The sequence below is a fragment of the Paroedura picta genome, chromosome 1 (assembly GCF_049243985.1).
Source record: "Paroedura picta isolate Pp20150507F chromosome 1, Ppicta_v3.0, whole genome shotgun sequence".
Taxonomy (NCBI): Eukaryota; Metazoa; Chordata; class Lepidosauria; order Squamata; family Gekkonidae; genus Paroedura; species Paroedura picta.
In genome coordinates, this window is record NC_135369.1 from 182,389,142 (window position 1) to 182,408,388 (window position 19,247).

Sequence of the window (19,247 nt, forward strand, 5' to 3'; positions counted from 1 at the left end):
AGCTTTCTTTTTCCTAAATGAAGACTGATTGTTGAGAGTAATCAAAGATTCTCATGTAATCACTCTCATTGTAAGGAAATATTTCCTTTGGTCTGTCCTGATCTTACTGCCCATCAGCCTTTGAGTTCTAGTCTTTGGGGAGTGGGCGAAAAAGTTCTCTTTGTTAAATCTCCCCATCCCATGCATGATGTGACCTACCTCTCTCATGTCTCCTTAGTCATTTTTTCTCAGCTGAAAAGTTGCAGACTCTTCAGCTTTTCCTCCTAGGAATGGGGCTCCACCCCCCCCCCTCATCATCTTGGTCACCTTCCTCTGTGCTTTCTCCAGCTTTGCATGGTCCTTTTGAAAAATTGGGGACCAAAACTGTGCACAGTATTGCAAAAGAGGCTGCATCATACAGGGCCGTTACCATTCAGCTGTCCAGAGCTCTGCAGAAAGTTCACCTCAGTGAAACTCACTGATAAATTGTACACACTACTACAACATTTTCCTTGAGCCCAGCAGGTGCTCATGCAAGCTTTGTTGCTTAGGAAACACAATCCCTGATATTTAGAAGCCAGCACAGAACTGAGGATCTGGCAGCATGAATGCAGATGACTTGACTCCAAATTCCACAAATGTTATTTTGGGATTGCACCCCCCTCCCTTCCACAAGCTGTGCATTTTGTGGCTGGTTGCTCATAAAAATGAGCCCTATTGATGCGCTAAACTATGCTTTCCCCCACCAGAAACGACATCTTAAAAAGTAGCTTTTAAAGACGGTATGAATTTTGGCAGCTAAGCTGGGAGAAGTCTTCTTCCTTGGGAGTCAAACTGGGACAGTGGTACAGGGATGATGGTGGAGGAGGAAGAAAGGGCCGTCAAATCCCAGAAAGAGACATCTGGAGGTAGTTTATTTATTTCATTTATTTGGAGTTTTATACCGCCCTTCCCTACATGGAATGTTGCACAAAACTACAAAGAACATTATAACAATCTATCAGGTAACAATCATAACATAACATGAACAACAACACTGCCATATCCCTGGGGAGATCAAATTGTTCAGTGGGGGGGGGGACCAGCAGATGTTCCAAGTCGGTCGGCCTCAGGCGAATGCCTGGTGGAGGAGCTCCCTTGTGCAGGCCCTGCAAAATTGAGGAAGTCCAGGCAGGGCTCTGATCTCCTCAGGGAGCTCGTTCCACCAGGCAGGGGCCAGGATCGAGAAGGCTCTGGCCCTTGTTGAGGTCCAGCGTGCTTCCTTGGGGCTAGGGATCCACAGCCAGTTGGAGGTGGCAGAGCATAAGGCTGTTTTGGGGGTATAGTCAGGGAGGTCTGCCTCTGCGTAGCAACCCTGGTGTTCCTCAGAGATCTCTCATGCAAACACTAACCATGGCCAACTCTCCTTAGCTTCTGAGATCTGGCAAGATCAGGCTAGCCTGGCCCATCCAAATATGGGCTTGGACATAAACCACTTAGTAACATGACATCACTTCCAGAATGGAGCTGGAAGTGACATCATCTAGTCAGGGCAATGCCCTAGGAACCCATGAAAACCAGACAGTTTGGGGGGAATCCTAGAACTTTGCCCCAAGGTGATGATACACCTTCTGGTTTTACAGTGACATCGCATGCCAAAGTGATGTGTATTTCTCCCCCAATTCTTCCTCCACAGATGACTTTGTCTAGCATTCAAGGTTCACCCAGGTTTCCTAGAACAGCTGCCTCTGGCCTGCCTTTAGGAGAGACCTGCACACAGCATGATGCCTAAATGACACTGCTCAAAACCCAAACATATGTGCTTGCAACAGGGAGTATGCAGGGAAAGAAAACAATCAGCCATTAAGTCTCCCCCGCACCCACCCACCCATACACGGGCCATCTTGTTTGGGTGTCAACAGCTTCTGTTCACCCACAAGATACAATACAGAAAAAGGGGAATGTTAGAATAGCCAGTGGTCAAATGCCTCTGAGCAAATGCAAAATTAAATCTAATTTGGGGGACAAAGACTCTTCCCCGATGTTTTATAAGGGGTTGGATCTACCCCACTTTCACCGCATGGATCAAGTAACTGGTAACGGTGGAAAGTGTCATCCAGTAGCAGCCAATGGACATTGACCCTGTCGGGTCTTACAAGACAAGAGACGTTCCAAGGTTGTTTGCCGCTGCTGCCTTGGACTTCTTTGGAGGTCTCCCATTCAAATACTAACCGAGACCTGACAAGACCAGGCCCACACAGTGCGTCCCTCTGTGTGGCAACCCTGGACTTCCTCAGTGGTCTCCCATCCAAACACCAACCAGCACCGACCCTGCTTAGCTTCTGATCTCTGATGAAACTGGGCTAGGTTGAGCCACCCAAGACAGGGCTTGGACAAAGAACACTGCCCTAAGTTTCCTCTGCCTGGAGTCCCAGGGGTAGTGAAACTGCGGCCCTCCAGATGTCCATGGACTACAATTCCCATGAGCCTCTGCCAGCGAACGCTGGCAGAGGCTCATGGGAATTGTAGTCCATGGACATCTGGAGGGCCGCAGTTTCACTACCCCTGGCCTGGATTATCCAGGTGGTGGGGCATGTGTGCAAGAATGAAAGAACCCAAATGCTAGCTGAAAGTGCACAGTTGCCAGAGCAAGCCAAGTTCCTGGCCCTGAGCATGCAGCACCCAGAGAAAGCTTTGAAGATCAGATGTGACAGCCAGCAATTTGTCCGGGAGGACACGTGCTCCTTTTAGGGGACAAGGGAAATGTATGATGAATCACTGGAGCTGAGGGCAAACATTCCACAGCCAGCTCCCTTCCAACTCTCCAGCGCTAGCAGGGCCTGAAGCGCAAACGGATGTTTTGATTTCAAACAATTTTCTCTACTCAATGAGCCGATGAGAGGTGGTGCTTTAGCTCCTGGGTGAAAGGCCTGTTTTCAAACTTGCCCTTGTGAGCAGAGTCGCAAGAAACCCACCAGCATGGAAACGTTGCACAACTTAAGGCTCTGTCATGTACACTTGGGGATCTGTGTGTGTGTGTGTGTTTTGTTTCAAATGCACAGCTTTACGATCCACAGAAGCCGTGTGCTGTGTTCTCAGGATATGAGCACCCACATGGAAATAAATAAAATAAAAGAAGAAGAAGAAGAAGAAGAAGAAGAAGAATTGGATCTTATGTGCTGCTTTTCTCTACCTGATGGAGTCTCAAAGTGGCTTCTAATCACCTTCCCTTCCTCTCCCCACACCAGACACCCTGTGAGGGAGGTGAGGCTGAGAAAGCCCTGATATTCCTGCTTGGTCAGAACAGCTTTATCAGTGCTGTGGCAAACCCAAGGTCATCCAGGGGGTTGCCTGTGGGGGAGCAGGAATCAAACCCGGCTCGCCGGATTAGAAGTCCACACTCCTAACCACTACACCAATCTGGCTCTAAACAGGGGTCTTGTGGCATCGTCACCAAACTTTTATTATAGCATATCCTTTTGTGGGGTGCGTGGAATGGTGTAGTACAGCCCGATTTCATCAGCTCTAACCGGGGTCGATATTTATTGTATTTTATTATACTGGTTTTAATGTTAAGGGGAGTTTTACGGGGCACTTTGTATGCTGGGTTTATATTGCAAGCCGCCACAAGACGACATGGTTGAGAACGGCGGGGTATAAATGGAAGCATAAATAAAATAAATCAATATTTGGACGGGAGACCACCAAGGAAGACTCTGCAAATGAAGGGATTGGCAACCCACCTCTGTTCCCTCCCTTGCCTAGCGCAGGCATGACCGTTCCTGTCAAATCTTGGAAGCTATACACCCAAAGCAAACGAAACCAATAGGCAAAAAGTTGTATCTTCTTGAGAGTTATTAAATGCAGTCCTAAATAATTTTGCAACCAGAATAAGGTGACAGATTTTAACATTGGTAAAGCAGGACACCATTGACCGGGGGGGGGGGTCTTGATTAAAATTTGGTGTATATGGAGCAACAAAAAGTTTCATAGAACACATAGATCGCAAAAATAGTATTGTCATATGTATATTTTTAATTTCAACATACGTACAATTTGCCAGGTGCCTCCAGATGTCCCTCTAAAAGTGGGACCATCTGGTCACCTTAAACCAGAACAGGGTCCCAGGTATTCAATCCCGCTTTCTATTTCTTCTTCAGTGATTGCAATTGTAGTCGTAATATAACATCACCAGTATTAATTTCGACAAGGTACAGGATATCACATTGGCAATAGCTCTTCAGTAAAGGGGTCACTTATGAGCCTCTTGTGGCGCAGAGTGGTAAGGCAGCAGAAATGTTGTCTGAAAGCTCTGCCCATGAGGCTGGGAGTTCAATCCCAACAGCCGGCTCAAGGTTGACTCAGCCTTCCATCCTTCCGAGCTCGGTAAAATGAGTACTCAGCTTGCTGGAGGGTAAGCGGTAATGACTGGGGAAGGCACTGGCAAACCACCCCGTATTCAGTCTGCCATGAAAACGCTAGAGGGCATCACCCCAAGGGTCAGACATGACCCGGTGCTTGCACAGGGGATACTTTTACCTTTACCTTTTTAAAGGGGTCACTTCTTCTATTGTGCCCCAGTTGGAAGCACCTCTTGGAAGTGAAGCAGGGCCAGCCCTAGCTAGTACTTGGAAAGGCGACCTCCAAGGAACACCAGGGCCGTGACGTGGGGCAGGCAAGGGCAAACCACCAGTGAGCATCTGTCGCCTGGCATCCAGACAATCTTAGGATCTCCTGGCTGTATTACACACATGCCATATGATAAATGAATGAAGAAATACTTCCCTTGAAAGATCTATGAAGTCATCATAAGGTAAAGGTAAAGGGTCATGTCTGACCCTTGGGGTGACGCCCTCTAGCGTTTTCTTGGCAGACTCAATACGGGATGGTTTGCCAGTGCCTTCCCCAGTCATTACCGTTTTACCCCCAGCAGCAAGCTGGGTACTCATTTTACCGACCTCGGAAGGATGGAAGGCTGAGTCAACCTTGATCCGGCTGCTGGGATCGAACTCCCAGCCTCATGGGCAGAGCTTGAGACAGCATGTCTGCTACCTTACCACTCTGCGCCACAAGAAGTCATCAGAAGTCACCAATAACCTGACAGCATTTTACATGCTCCCAAACCTTTGTGGACCCCTCTTCATCAAATGAACACACGAGGACAGATGAGGCTGCCTTTTACTGAGTCAGACTCCATCAACGTCAGTATTGCCCACTCAGACTGGGAGGAGCTCTCCAGGGTCTCAGGCGGAGAAGTTGGACATCATCTCCTACTTGAAAGGCAGGATGGAGACACTGGTTAACCTACCAAGTGGAAGTAACCGATTGCTACAGGTGCCAATGGCCTTGCCTCCTCTCCACCTCCCAAGACATCCTCCTGCGCCTGGCTTTGCAACCAAGTGGCCACTGGGGATGGTTGCTCCTCCACCAACAGATAGTATGGGAATCCACATACCATAATCAACCACAGCTGGTATAAATTCTGGTTAACGAGCCGGCCACCGGCTCATCAGAATCCTGGTTTGGTGTCAACCAACCAACTTGGGTCACGTGGAAGCATCTGCATACAGAGGCCACAATTCTTGCACCTTCCATCGAACCAATCTTGCTTCATGTGACATCAAAATTGTAGCCAGTGTGCAAATGGAAGGATTGAAAACAAGGCAGTGGTGGAGAGAAGGGCAGATGCTCAGTGCTTCCCAGCCTCTCCGTCTCCCCCTGCAACCTCCCACCCCATCCAGGGCTTATAGTGCTCTCTTGCATTAAAATGACACATTGCATTTAGCCTACGATCAACATAGGGGCTAGCAGCTATTATGGGGGAACTTGGTCCTAATGCCTTGCCGGGGCCCAATTCCGCTCAGGACTATGATGCAGTGGGTTCTAGTCTGGGGTGCCTCTCACCGGTCCCTGAACAAGCCCCTGTGGGGAATATGTGTTCAGTGTCACAGGCACTGTAGGCTTTAGACATTAAGCAGCACTCATTCTTCATCCCAAAAGGCAGCTGGACACCTAACCCTTGCTTGACCAAAGTCAGTATTACAAATTTAGTCCAGTCAGGCACCTTTAAGCCCACCAAAGTTTTATTCAAGGGACTAGTATCAAAGCCCCTTTTAAAAATGGGCTTTGAAAGGGGCGGCAGGCAGAAGGGCGTGAGAGGGTGGTCGTGGCTCCCTTTGGCTAAAGGGAGTGGGAAGCTCCTCCCCCCCCCGGTGGCAGCAACAGGGCTTTGTGGCCTGCAGGGAGGCTGCAAACTCCCCCCGCCCCCCAGCTCCCTCCCAGCAGGAGCGTACCTGCGGGCCGCAAAGCCCTGTCGCTGCCTCTCTCCTCGTGGGTGACAACGGAGGCCGCAGCCACAAGGCTTCTAGCAGGCAAGGAGGGAGGGTGGGAGCTGGAGGGGGAGGGCCAATCAGGGTGGACCTGGACGGACAGGGCCCCGGACAGTCTCCTCCCAGGAGGCTGTTTCCCAAATATATAAGGGACCGAAATAGTGTTAAGGATGAGCTTTCATGTGCACGCACACTTCCTCAGATACAATGTTATGGAATGGCAGTAATCAGTTCACACTTATAGGCCAAGTGTGAGCGGAAATTAACATACAGTTGCGATGGCCCTAGTGCAATAAAGTTTGACTTTGACAGTAACATACAGCATAATGAAAATGGTTATGGTTAACAGGTTCCAGATAAATAGGGGAAACCCAGCAGTTTGGATTTGTTTATATTCACTTGAGATTGAATTGCACAGGAAAATAATCTTAGTAACTTAATCCATTCTATCTGTCTCTTGTTAAAAGTCCTCCTTCCAAACTCAAGGCCCAGCTTCAGTCTTTGCAGGGGCTGCCTCTGTCTGGCTTCTTCCCTGTGCAACTCCCCAACAAGATCTACTCGGAGCAGTCCTAGAGGTGACACACACACACCTGGCAACCAGCATGTCCTGGCCCCTCTTTCAATCCACTGGCTCACAGGAAAGGTGAGGAAACAATGCACAGGTCAAGGTCCCCTCCCCCACATCCCTTTCAATGGATGTCACTGGGAACGCAGAGGGCATACAGACAAAGAGGAGCTCTGCTTCCTGGGTGTAAACTGCACAGAGCTTTTATTCCAACCCCAGGTCAATTCAGTCCCTGCCCTCTACACAGAATGCGATTTCCGTTTGGATTTGGGGTGATTTAAAATTTCCTTCTACAGCAGGAAGGATTCATCCGGAGTGACCCTACCTTTATTGTGCGATATCTTAGAGTGCTTTTAATCCTCAATATCCGGATTGGGAAAGAAAGCTCCGTGGTAGAGAACCTCTGATAGGCTACACCTGGTCATGTGACACGCTTGCCTTAAAGGAGAAGCCCCTAATTTCTCACAACTTCTGTCGGTCCTGGATTTTTCCTCCCTCCTCTGCCTTTTTCCTCTGCCTCTCCCCCACCCCTCCAAGAAAAGAAAGAGGCTCCCTGCTTGGCTTCTCTCCCCCCCCCCTTCAAGAAAAGAAAGAAAGAGGCTTGGTTCCCCCACACCTCCTGAGCCTCCCTAACCACGTGCAGAACTTTCCTGTTTCAATGGGGAGGGGGGGGGGAGAGGAAGACCCGAGTTCAAAGCGATCTGAATTCAACAGGATTGACAATGGAATAAACAAACTAAGTGCAGACTCTGCCCTGGGGTGAAATTCACTTACATTTACACACCTCCATGCAACCTCATGGAAGCTTATGCTGAGCTCTATGTGGTTTATTTATTGCAAGCATAACAATGGGACAATCTGTTATCCCCCTTCTGTTTGTGTGCATTGATTTACTCTCATGGGGTAGATCCCCTGCTTAATTATTTCTGTTTGTTAATTCAAATTGTCGACTGCGTGAATTCCCTTGTCCGGAAATGAAATGCTCCCATCCCTGCCTCTTCTTACTGATAATTAATGAATGGAAATAAAATCAAAAGAGAGGCCCTCCTGACGGCCCCACAGGCTTGTGTTTGGTGGGCATAAAGGAGCGGGCCTTTTGGGGGGCAGCCCCACAGTTATGGAACAACCTCCTGAAAGAGGTACACTTTGCCCCTTTACTTGGGATCATAAGTAGACAGCTGAAGATAGTTTTATTTAGGACTGCATTTGATTAAACCATTCATCAAACATTGCTTTAGATTATGGTTTTACTCGTTTCTATGTAATCTGTTTCCTAGAGGAGATCAGCCCTGACTGCTCTTTAGAAGGCCAGATCCTGAAGATGAAACTCAAATACTTTGGCCACCTCATGAGAAGGAAGGACTCCCTGGAGAAGAGTGATTGAGGGCAAAAGAAGAAGGGGGAGACAGAGAATGAGGTGGCTGGATGGAGTCACTGTAGCAGTAGGTGCAGACTTAAATGGACTCCGGGGAATGGTAGAGGACAGGAAGGCCTGGAGAATCATTGTCCATGGGGTCGCGATGGGTCGGATACGACTTCGCACCTAACAACAACAACATGTACTCTGTTTCATGTATCTTACTTATTATATTGTGAGCCTAATGAATGTTTAAAATAAAGAAGTAAACTAAAATGAACGTGCCAATCACTGCTGCATGAACCTAAGAGTAGGAACTGGTGTGAGCATCCTGATCCTGAAGCATCTCCATCAGCTACTCGTATAGGATAAATGCCGAAGTTCTGCGGGGAACAGAAAACTTTCTTTGGCATTGCAGGTCAAAAAACAAAACGAAGGAATAAACAAGCTCCATAGGAGGAACTATGGATTGGATACCATGAGTGGGAGATGGCTTGGAAGGACTGGAGATAGAATATGGGAATGAACAAAGGTAGAAAAACCAAAAACATACTAGAGCAATTGCTGGATGGAGGCCCTTTTCTGGAATGCCTTGATTGGAGGGGTCTATAAAGGGAGGACCTCTTTTGAGCCGCTCTACCACAGGATGTTCCCTGGGCATTGCTTTTTTATATTTTGTGTAAAATCTGTCCTGTTTGCTCAAGTCTTTGGTGGCTGAATATTTTCTTACGGGTGCCTAGTTTTGAATAAATTACAGTTCTTATTCCAGTTTAGTGAACATTGTGCTGCATTTACAAACACACAACACCCAACCAGATTGCAGTCCTGATCAGAAGTACATTGGATGGTGTACACCTTGTAGGACTTCATATTCTTCCATGTGTACTATGGTGGAGGGAGGGGGGGGTACCAGGGCCCTGAGAATATGAGTTGGATTCAGGCTGGTTTTCCACAGGTGAAAAGGGTTAGGCTTCAGGTGTCTATATTCCAATGCCCAAATTATGGGCAATAAAAAGGAAGAGGTTCAACTTCTCACTCAGACAGAAAGATATGGTTTAGTAGGCATCACAGAACTTATAGAATCATAGAATCATAGAGTTGGAAGGGGCCATACAGGCCATCTAGTCCAACCCCCTGCTCAATGCAGGATCAGCCCTAAGCATCCTAAAGCATCCAAGAAAAGTGTGTATTCAACCTTTGCTTGAAGACTGCCAGTGAGGGGGAGCTCACCACCTCCTTAGGCAGCCTATTCCACTGCTGAACTACTCTGACTGTGAAAATTTTTTTCCTGATATCTAGCCTCTATCGTTGTACTTGGTGGAATGATTCCCATGACTGCTGTATAACACACTGGTCATAGCACATCTGGCATCCTGCGGGAAGTCCTGGAGGCCTCTCTTCAAAAAGGACGTGGACAAAATGGAGAGGGGGCAGAGGAGAGCGATAAAGAGGATCAGGCCCTATGAGGAAAGACTGAGGGACTTGGGAATGTTCAGCATGGAGAAGAGGAAGTTGAGAGGGGACAGGATCGCTGTCTTTAAGTATCTGAAAGGCTGTCACTTGGAGGAGGGCAGGGAAAAGTCCCTGTTGGCAGCAGAGGAGAGGACTCACAGTAATGGCTTTGTAGAACAGTACTAGCTAGATACCAGGAAAAAAATGTCACAGTCAAAGTAGCTCAGCAGTGGAATCGGCTGCCTAAGGAGGTGGAGAGCTGGCAGTCTTCAAGAAGCAGCCAGACAGATATTTATCCTGGATGCTTCACACTGATCCTGCATTGTGCAGGTGGGTGGACTAGATTGTTGTTGTTGTTCTTTAATTCATAGCTGGCGGCTCCCAGGATAGCTGGTTTGTGGCAGGTTACATAATAAAATAGAATCACAGGATCACAGAGTTGGAAGGTGCCTCCAGGGTCATCTAGTCCAACCCCCTGCACAATGCAGGAACTTACAACTTCCTGCCCACACACAGTGACCCCAATTTCATGCCCAAGTGATCCCTGCACAAAAAATTTACAGGATCCAGCCTGGCCTGGAGGAAATTCACCTACGATCCCACATTGGCCATCAGCAATTCCCTGGGTATGCAAGGAAGGGCCACAAGAGATAAGGCATATCCCTTCCTGCCCACCCACAATCTGCCTAAGTTCTGTCAGATGACTATCTAACCTCTGCTTAAAAACTTCCAAAGAAGGAGAACCCACCACCTCCCAAGGAAGTCTGTTCCACTGAGGAACCAGTCTGACAGGAACTTCTTCTGGATGTTTAGCTAAAAATTCTTTTGAATTAATTTCAACCCATTGCTTCTGGTCTGACCCTCCGGGGCAACTGAAAACAACTCTGGTCCATCCCCTATATCAGTGGTCCCCAACCTTTTTATCACTGGGGACCGGCCAACGCTTGACAATTTTATTGAGGCCCGGGGGGGGGGGTAGTCTTTTGCCGAGGGACGTAGCCGCCGCTGCCTGAGCCCCTGCTCTGCTTGCTTTCCTGCCGGCGCCCCTGACTTCCCGCTGCCCACTGGGGGAAGCTGCCAGCAGCAGCTGTGCAGTGCCATGCCGAGGGGGAGCCCCAGCCATGGCAGCCGCTGGAGAGCACCAAAGGTGAGCCGGCGGCAGAGTGGCAGGGCAGCCCCCGAGGCAGCAGCCAGGGACGAGGAGGTACCAACTGATCTACGGACCGGTAACGGTCCCCGGACCGGGGGTTGGGGACCACTGCCCTATATGACAGCCCTTCAAGTATTTGAAGATGGTGATCCTATCATCTCTTAGTCGCCTTCTCTCTTGGCTCAACCTTTCTTCATACAACTTGGTTTCCAAATCCCACACGATCTTCGTAGCCCTCCTCTGGACATGCGCAATAAATATCCCAAAACACTAAAAACATTATCCCTCCCTGGCAGCGGAAATCCAGCCTCCCCATCCTTGCTTTGATCATCTGCTGGGGGTCAGGAGACCCACATGGCCAAAAGGCATGTGAGGTGGAGTTTGGAGTTAAGGAGGGAAGCTGCAAGGCAATGAAAGAGCAGGCCGGATCCTCCCCTAGCTTCTGCCCAGGGTTGCCCCACAGCAGGCAGGCCTGAGTGGGGCTTGCTGCAGGCCCACATCTTTGGTCTTGCTGTTCCAGGCCATCATCAGAAGGCTCATGAAGCCAGGAGGCGGCCATCATTCATGGCTGCCGGGCAAAGACCCATTTGGTCCAGCCATGGTTCCCACTCACCTCCAGTACTCACACAGCAACTCTGGCAGAAGAGCCAGTCAGCTGCAGGAGATAAATGCAGAGTACGTTGCAGGAGGGAAAAAGGGAACGCAGGACCAAAGTGGCCGAGTGCAGGAGGAGGAGGCATAGATCTGAAGGCAAAAGGCGCGTGAGGGTCTCCTCGCAGCCTCAGCGTGCCCCCTGTGTTCCTCAGACAAAAGCAGGCCCACTTGCTCTGTATGAGCAAACCGGGAACGAGACAAATCGCACACCCTCGAAATAGTTTTGCCCAGCTAGACTGCCTCTGTTCAAAACTCTATGTGGGGGGGGGGGTTGTCTTTATGAGCACAGCATTCTATCTCCAGAGGCAAGAACTGTCCATTCATTCCTGTCGTTGAACCAATTTATACTCCATGAGAGGACCTGGCCTTTGATCCAACTTAGGAAACCCTGTCATGTACCTGGCCAAAGGCTTCCTGAAAGTCCAAGGTCTCTCGGGTCCCTATTAGGGATGGAAGGGGTGGCTCAAGAAGGGTTCGAACAGGAAGCTGAGATGGCAAACTAACTAAGGGTGGGGAGAAACCTCCATGTGTGTGAGAGAGACAGAGAACGTTCCCACGGTGATCTTTCATTTCACCTTAGCACTGTTCTCGCTCTGTGGAATTTCCTCAGGTTCACACTAAAATGGGGCTCCTCGGGCACAGCTTCGGAGGAAATGACTCTTCCCACAGCTTTTTTTTGGAGTTAAGAGAAACCGCAGATTGCCTCACCTCCTGGGAAGCTCCCCTACCCCACCCCGCCACCACAAATTGTGTTAGTCTTGAAGGTGTGGCTGTCCTTCCTCTCCTTGCTTCTGCATGGCCTATTATGCACGGCCGCTGAAACGGCGGCATGGAGAACGTGGAGGAGGAAGAAGCGAAGCAAACCGCTTACGCACGGGATGGAACGCAACAGCTGCAAAACCCAGAGTATCTGATTATGCACGGGTCTACTCCGGAGCCGCTTCTGGTTGCGCCCTGGTCCCGGGAAGCTCCACTTTCTTCCGCATCTCGCTAACACAGCTTTTTCAGCAGCATACGTTGACTCTGCACCCGGTTGCCACCTGCAGCGTGCATAATTGGTGATTTTAGCCACTGCCGTTCCACCCTGAATGCGGACCTTCCACTCCGTGCATAATGGGCCCATAAAGGGATTTTAGCCACTCACACACTGATCCTCTCTCAAATGAGGAATAAAAAAGGCAGGGGAGTAAAGCAGTTAAGGGTCACGGTGGAAGTCTGGGGAGATCCGGGGCCCAACCCCTGTTCAGTCACCAAGATCACTGCATGGCCTTGGGCCAGACACTCATTCTCTCTCTCTCTCTCTCTCTCTCTCTCTCTCTGCCTTAGTCTACCTTGCAGGGTTCTTGTTCTGCTGATAAAAATGAGGACAGGAGTGCCATGGGTTGAAAGCCTTCAGTGAATCTCCCTCCAACAATGAAAAACTTCCTTTCAATTTTCCGTGTCATGCCTCTCACCTTCAACGCAGAAATGTGATTTGGGTGGGGAGATGTGTTGGTTTGAAGCAGCAGGACAACGTCTGAGTCCAGCACGTGGAATGGTGCACCAAAAGGTTTCTACTGAGAATTATACTTTGTGGGCCTCAAAGTTGCCCCTGCTGGACACAGAGTTTGTTCTTCTAACAGAGAAAGACTTCCTGCTATCAGAACAAAGCTCCGTTGCAGGAAATTACAGGATCCAACCCTGTGTAACTTGAAAATGTTTTAGGAAAAATTCAGGCGACATGGATACTTCCTCTCTCTGTGGGTCCAAGAAATGTTTCTGGGCTGCCCAAAATGAACCAGATTCCACCTGCAGGCAGAGTCACACACTGGAGTCTGAAGAAAGCCTTATCAGGGGGTTAATGAATCTTCCCCCTAATTAGACAATGGGCCAGCCTTCACCAGGGGTCTCTGTCAAACCCTGAGGTCTCAAGGCCTCTGGCAGGCCCCAGGGAGGCTTCACCAGAGTCTACTCAAACTCCAGAAGAAGAAATGGGGAGTCCAGCAGACAACTGTCTCAAAGAGTCCAGAACATCCAAAGCTAGCCCCCCCTCAAAACTCTTTCCTGATTGATGTAGGGCTGGGGAGCCCTCTGCTCAGTTTTGAAGCTCACCTTGGGGCAGTTTCTTTCAACCTCATCTACCTCGCAGGGGCATTGTGAAAACGAAACAAGGAGGGGAGAACCACAGGTCACTAGGAGCTCCACCGAGATCTGTCACAATTTATTGTCTAAGGTCCCTTCATGGTGACCGATCTACGGATCTGGATCATAAAACGGGCCGAATTAACACACCTTTTAAAACACGTGCACAATAGGCTGGCATTTTCAGGGTCTTTTTGCACAAATCCGGGACTTCGCTCCGGTCCTCCAGCAACTGAGCATCACCAGTAAAAGCAGGTTCAGTCCCAAGGGTCCACCCACCACCCCAGCAGGCTCCTTCCCCACTTCTGCAGATTCCCAGCCAGGTCAGTGGACAGATGGGCAGATCAGGCCCCCTCTCTCCCCTTTGGTCCTGGGACTCTGGCTCCTGCCTGCTCTCTTGTCAAGGTGAGGTGGGTGGCCAGACCCTTGGGTGGGGTTGGGGGGGGGGGTGATGATTTGTGGTCTTGCCCCCTTCCAGAGCAGGGAGTCACCTGGGGCTGGGATTCTTCTTGGGGGCCGCCCACTGAGACCCCCACCCACAGGGAGTGGACAGAAGGAGGAGACGGAGATGAGAGGCCGGCTGCAGGAGGAGGGGGGGGCGGTGGTCCCTGCAGCCTCTCCCCCGGCCCCAACGGGCAGGGGCGCCCGCCCATCCGCCCTGCCCTCTCCGGCCCGGGTCAAGAGGTTGCTGGATTCTCGCGATCTCCCCCCGCCAGCCCCCGCCCAAGGCCGGGGCCCTTTCTCTTCCCGGAGGCCGAGAAGGATGCTGCCCGGAGGCTCTGCCGCGCTTCCAGCCTTGCGGCCCCTGGCCGGCGGAGGGGAAGGCAAGGCAGGGGAGAGGAGGGGAGGGGAGGAGAGGCCCACCTGCGCCCGCCCCGCCCACCCTACCTGCCGCCGTCCCGTCCAGTCCGCTGGGCAGTGCCGCGCCCAAACAGGCCATGCGCCAGGCTGCCCGGCCGTCCCGGCGCTCCCGGCCGCCGCAGCGCTCGCATCGCGGCCCAGCCCCGCCCAGGATGCCGCCGCCGCCGCCGCCTCACCTCTCCGCTCCGCTCCTCTCTCTGCCGCCGCCGCTGCTCTACATCCGGGCTGCTGCCACCGGGCCAGCTCCACAGCGCCGCCGCCTTGCCTGCCTGCGCCTGCCTGCCTGCCCTGCTCACTGCGGGGGGGCTCTGGCCAGAGGGGGGGCCGAGGGAGCACCTGCCGCACGGGAGGGGGAGGCGAGGCTGGTGGGTCTCCCTCCGAGCCGGCCTTCTCTGGTCCATCAGTCTCCCGGCCACGCCTGGCGCTTGGCAACCCCTTTCGCCGCCCCTCGGGGCTGACTCTGCAGGTCACCTGGGTCTCCAGCCGTGGCCGCTGGCCCCCTCTGCCGCTGGCCCCCTCGGCAAATTCAGGGAGGGGGGAGGCCGTCCCCAGGACCCCAGCCCCCGCCCAGCCTCCCCTCCCAAACCACATGTTAAATCCATGGGTTCATGGGAGGAAGCCAGGACCACTGGGTGTGTGGACAGCTCTTCGGGGTGATCTCAGCACCTGTGCAAGTTGTAGGAAGCGGCAACGAGACCGAGGGACCCCCCCCCCCCCCAGGACACCTCAACCGATGGACACATAGCAGACTACAGATCTTCCCACCAGTGGGCACGATTGGCTAGAATGGATTAGACTGATTTAAACCGTTTGGATCCCAGCAGACGGGATCCTCGGTGCACATTCGTCAGTTACGGGTTGGCGGGGATCTGACCTCAAGCTCGGTCCTGGGCAGATCGAGAGACACAACACCGGCCCTGCAGAGCGCTCTCTCTGGGCCGCTTGGAGCAAAGGAGGCAGAGATCTCTGGGGCCATGTGCTGCCTTGAGGGGGAGATGGCAGGGGGAGCAGGTCTCCAGAGTGCCAGGGGGGCTGTGGGCAGAGGGAGAAGGAGGCACCCTGGGCTGGGATTCCACCTGGGCTGGGATTCCACCAGGAAATACCCACTGCTTTGGGGCCGAGTGTCCCCTTCCTCCACAGGTTTCTCACTCTCCCAAGGCTGTTCCAGGAGGAGGGGTGTCCCCTGTCACCCAAGAGCAGAATGGTGGTGAGAAGACACACTCTGGAAGAGAAGGGAACCATGGCCTCCTCCTTCCATCCCCTGGTCTCAGTGCAAACCTTGGGCATTCCCATCAGCTGTTTAATTCTTTTCACACCAGAGTCTCCTTGTGAAGTTCTTCCATTGTTTTCCCTTCACAATAGCCCTGTGAGGTAGGCCAGGCCAAGAGAGAAAGGCTCGCCTGACATCCACTGGCGAGCTGGATGAGTGAGTGCGCATTTGGACTCGGGTCCCCCAGAGTCTACTCTGAAAGCTACACAACAGTGGCCCCTCATAAACAAAAGACAGGGTGGGCAGGCTATTCCAGAATCACACAGGAGTCAGGAAACTGGTGGTTCCAGCCGGTGTGGGGCAGTAGTTAGGAGCGCTGGACCCAGGTTCAAATTCCCACTTGTGCCATGGGAGAGTGTGGGTGTTGGCGGGATTTAAATATGCAAAGGTGAGAGCACCAGCTGTTTAAAATGGTAAAATAATTTCACTGAGAAGACAAAAATTGTAAGAGTGGAATTATTCCTAACTAGTTAATATTTGGGAGGGAAAGAAGAGTTGGTTCTTATATGCTGCTTTTCTCTACCCGAAGGAGGCTCAAAGTGGCTTACAGTCGCCTTCCCTTTCTTCTCCTCACAACAGACACCCTGTGAGGCTCGGTCAGAACAGTTTTATCAGTGCCCTGGCGAGCCCAAGGTCACCAAGCTGGCTGCATGTGAGGGAGTGCAGATTTGAACTGGCATGCCAGATTAGAAGTCGACACTACTAACCACAACACCAAGCTGGCTCTCAGTTTAGTTGGCTATTGGTTGGCCTACAAGCCATCATTTGAATATAGCGTGGACCAGGGGTGGGCAAACTATGGCCCTCCAGATATCCATGGACTACAATTCCCATGAGCCTCTGCCAGCAAATGCTGGCTGAGGCTCATGGGAATTGTAGTCCATGGACATCTGGAGGGCCACAGTTTCCCCACCCCTGACGTGGATTGTCCACATACATAACAGAAAGGCCTGGCCACTGCCAGTCTGGGTAGACAATACTCGATGGGCCCGGGGCCTGCTCGGGCAGCTACCTAGGTGCTGCTCATGTGCACATTCTGTGCGTTGACCTCAGTGTCCTGTAGTTATGTGGAATGCTGACTGTCCCCCCAAGGATTCCTCCCCCAAGGTACTTTATGTCAGATATCGACGCATGCATGATTTCTGCAAAGGCAATAGCTCCTTATGATGCTTGCAAATTAATATGCAGAGTATGTTCCTTATCTATCAGGAATCTTAGTCAGATGCCCCCCCCCCCCAGCTAGACTAGAAGAATATCAATTAGTTGGCTTTGAAGGAGAACAAAAATAGTCAGCGGGCTTAACAAAAGAGTGCACCAGCGTGCACAACAAAAGAGTTCCTGAGGTTCTCCTTTTAAGCAACCTCCAGGGCGGGTGCAGAGTTCTCATTTTGTAGAGGTTATGCTGGGTGTAGTCTGCACAGGGCTTTTTACCCATTGCCAGTTCAAATAAATCCCTGCTGTCTACACCGAATTTGATTTCCACTTTGATTTGGGGTGCTTTAAATTTTCTTTCTGCAACATTCATGACTGATCTGGAGCGACCCTATCTTTACTCCACGATATCCAGAAGTGGATATAAGCCTCGATATTTCAAAAATCGGCATCGGTAAATGTGCAGATCTCTGCTTTTTGCGAATTGACTTCCTGCCTCATGCCTCCAACACTGTAGCAAAACAATCTTCTCTGATTGGACAGGGTGTCAGTTCAAAGACTTCCTGATTCCCAGTTGCAAGGCTTGCCTTAAAGTGACTGCACTCCGGAAGCCCTAACTTCTCTCAGCAAAGATTTGCCTCTAGGATTTATTCCCCCTCCTCTGCTATGTCCAATCTTCCCCCACCCCCTCCATTCAAGAAAAGAAAGAAAGAAACTCCTGCTCTACTTGGCTCCCCTCCCTGCTCTGAGCTTTCCCTAATCGAGTGCAGAAGACTTTCTGTTTCAATTGGGGGGGGGAGGATAGAGGAAGACCCGAGTTCAAATCGATCAAAATTCAATAGGATCCACAACCGAAAAAACAAAGTAAGTGCAGAATCAGTCCTGGTCTGGCAACTTCAATACAGCAGCCTCCAAAATGCCAGATTCGCACCCGGTGCACAAGACTGTGAGTTGTTGGCACACGTTCCTGGGGCCTGATGGCACATGAGGTTGCTGATTCCTGTGAAACAGGGGCTATGGTTTTCCCATTCCATCAGCAGAATCCCAGGGACTCCAGCCAAAAATGAGACTTCACAAGCTGCAGTAAACCTCCAGATCCTGATATCAAGCAAATGTCACCCCAGGAGGAACTAAAGTGTGTATTTTGGCCACTGAGCCCTGCAAGTGAGTTATCTCTTTGACTGGGCGCCTACAAAGTCTTTGGCCTCCCTGGGTAAAAATGCACAAGCAAGCAAGCAGTTCATCTCCCCGGGGGGCATGCTCAGTTGCCAGAAGCAAAGACACGTCACTAACCTTAGGCCTGCGCTATGAAACAGGTGTGGAATTTTAAACGGGGGATTTCTATTCCTTCACTTGGCCAATACATAGAAGTTCTTTCCCAGCAGCACTTTGGCCCTCTGGAAGTATCCCCTACTGTGAGATTCATCCCTTGCTCTATTTGCATTTTTTTAAAGCTCTCTTGTTTCCACCCAACATGGCACTGGGTAGCCTCTTCCTCTTGCAGCTGTTGGAAAGTTGAGAAGAATCAGCCAAGTCAGAGGGCCATTGACATGCATGGCTGGGTGCTAAAGGGCTCTTTTCGACTTCCCTTTGGTATGTCCATGGTTTGGGCTATGGAATGCAGCCTTGATTTTTATGGAACCTGTTATATAGAGCCTCTTGTGGCGCAGAGTGGTAAGGCAGCAGACATGCAGTCTGAAAGCTCTGCCCATGAGGCTGGGAGTTCGATCCCAGCAGCCGGCTCAAGGATGACTCAGCCTTCCATCCTTCCGAGGTCGGTAAAACGAGTACCCAGCTTGCTGGGGGGTAAACGGTAATGACTGGGAAAGGCACTGGCAAACCACCCTGTATGGAGTCTGCCATGAAAACGCTGGAGGGCGTCACCCCAAGGGTCAGACATGACCCAGTGCTTGCACAGGGGATACCTTTACCTTTCTATGAAGTCCCCTCAGCTCCCTCCCAGTAGACTGGCCTCATGCACAAGGCAGGCATGTTTTGATCCCCACCCTCCAGAAATCTAACAAATGTTAGAAACAACATTCAAATGAGTGCATTTCAAAGGACTGCAATTTAAATTGGAATTCTTCATCCCTTCTCTCAATGTCAGCCTCATCACTTTGAAATTAAGTTGTGAATTATGTGAAACTTCATTTTTCAGCTTGTTGCTCAATGCCCACCCATCGTATCAGAGGAACAAGGTCAGGGGTATCAAATCAGAGGAATGCTGTGGACATAGTTTACCTTGATTTCACTAAGTATTTTGATAAGGTTCCGTATGGTATTCTTATTGATAAGTTGGTAGAATGTAGTATGGATCCCATTAATGGTAGGTGGATCGAGAATTGGTTGACAGATTGCACCCAAAGGGTGCTTGTAAA

General features: G+C 50.8%; 1 protein-coding gene across 6 annotated transcripts in view; it reads right to left on the reverse strand.

Moving 5' to 3' along the window:
* Window positions 1–14,769, reverse strand: part of PAK5 (p21 (RAC1) activated kinase 5) — a 119,203-nt gene extending 104,434 nt beyond the window's left edge. For 2 of the 6 annotated variants that reach the window (XM_077314729.1, XM_077314721.1), the window contains exon 1: window positions 14,475–14,769. The gene's annotated coding sequence lies outside the window, so the exon portion shown is untranslated. The remainder of the gene's footprint in view (window positions 1–14,474) is intronic. The other 4 variants (XM_077314747.1, XM_077314701.1, XM_077314738.1 and 1 more) reach the window with 2 other exon arrangements.
* Between the last annotated feature and the right edge of the window lie 4,478 nt (window positions 14,770–19,247).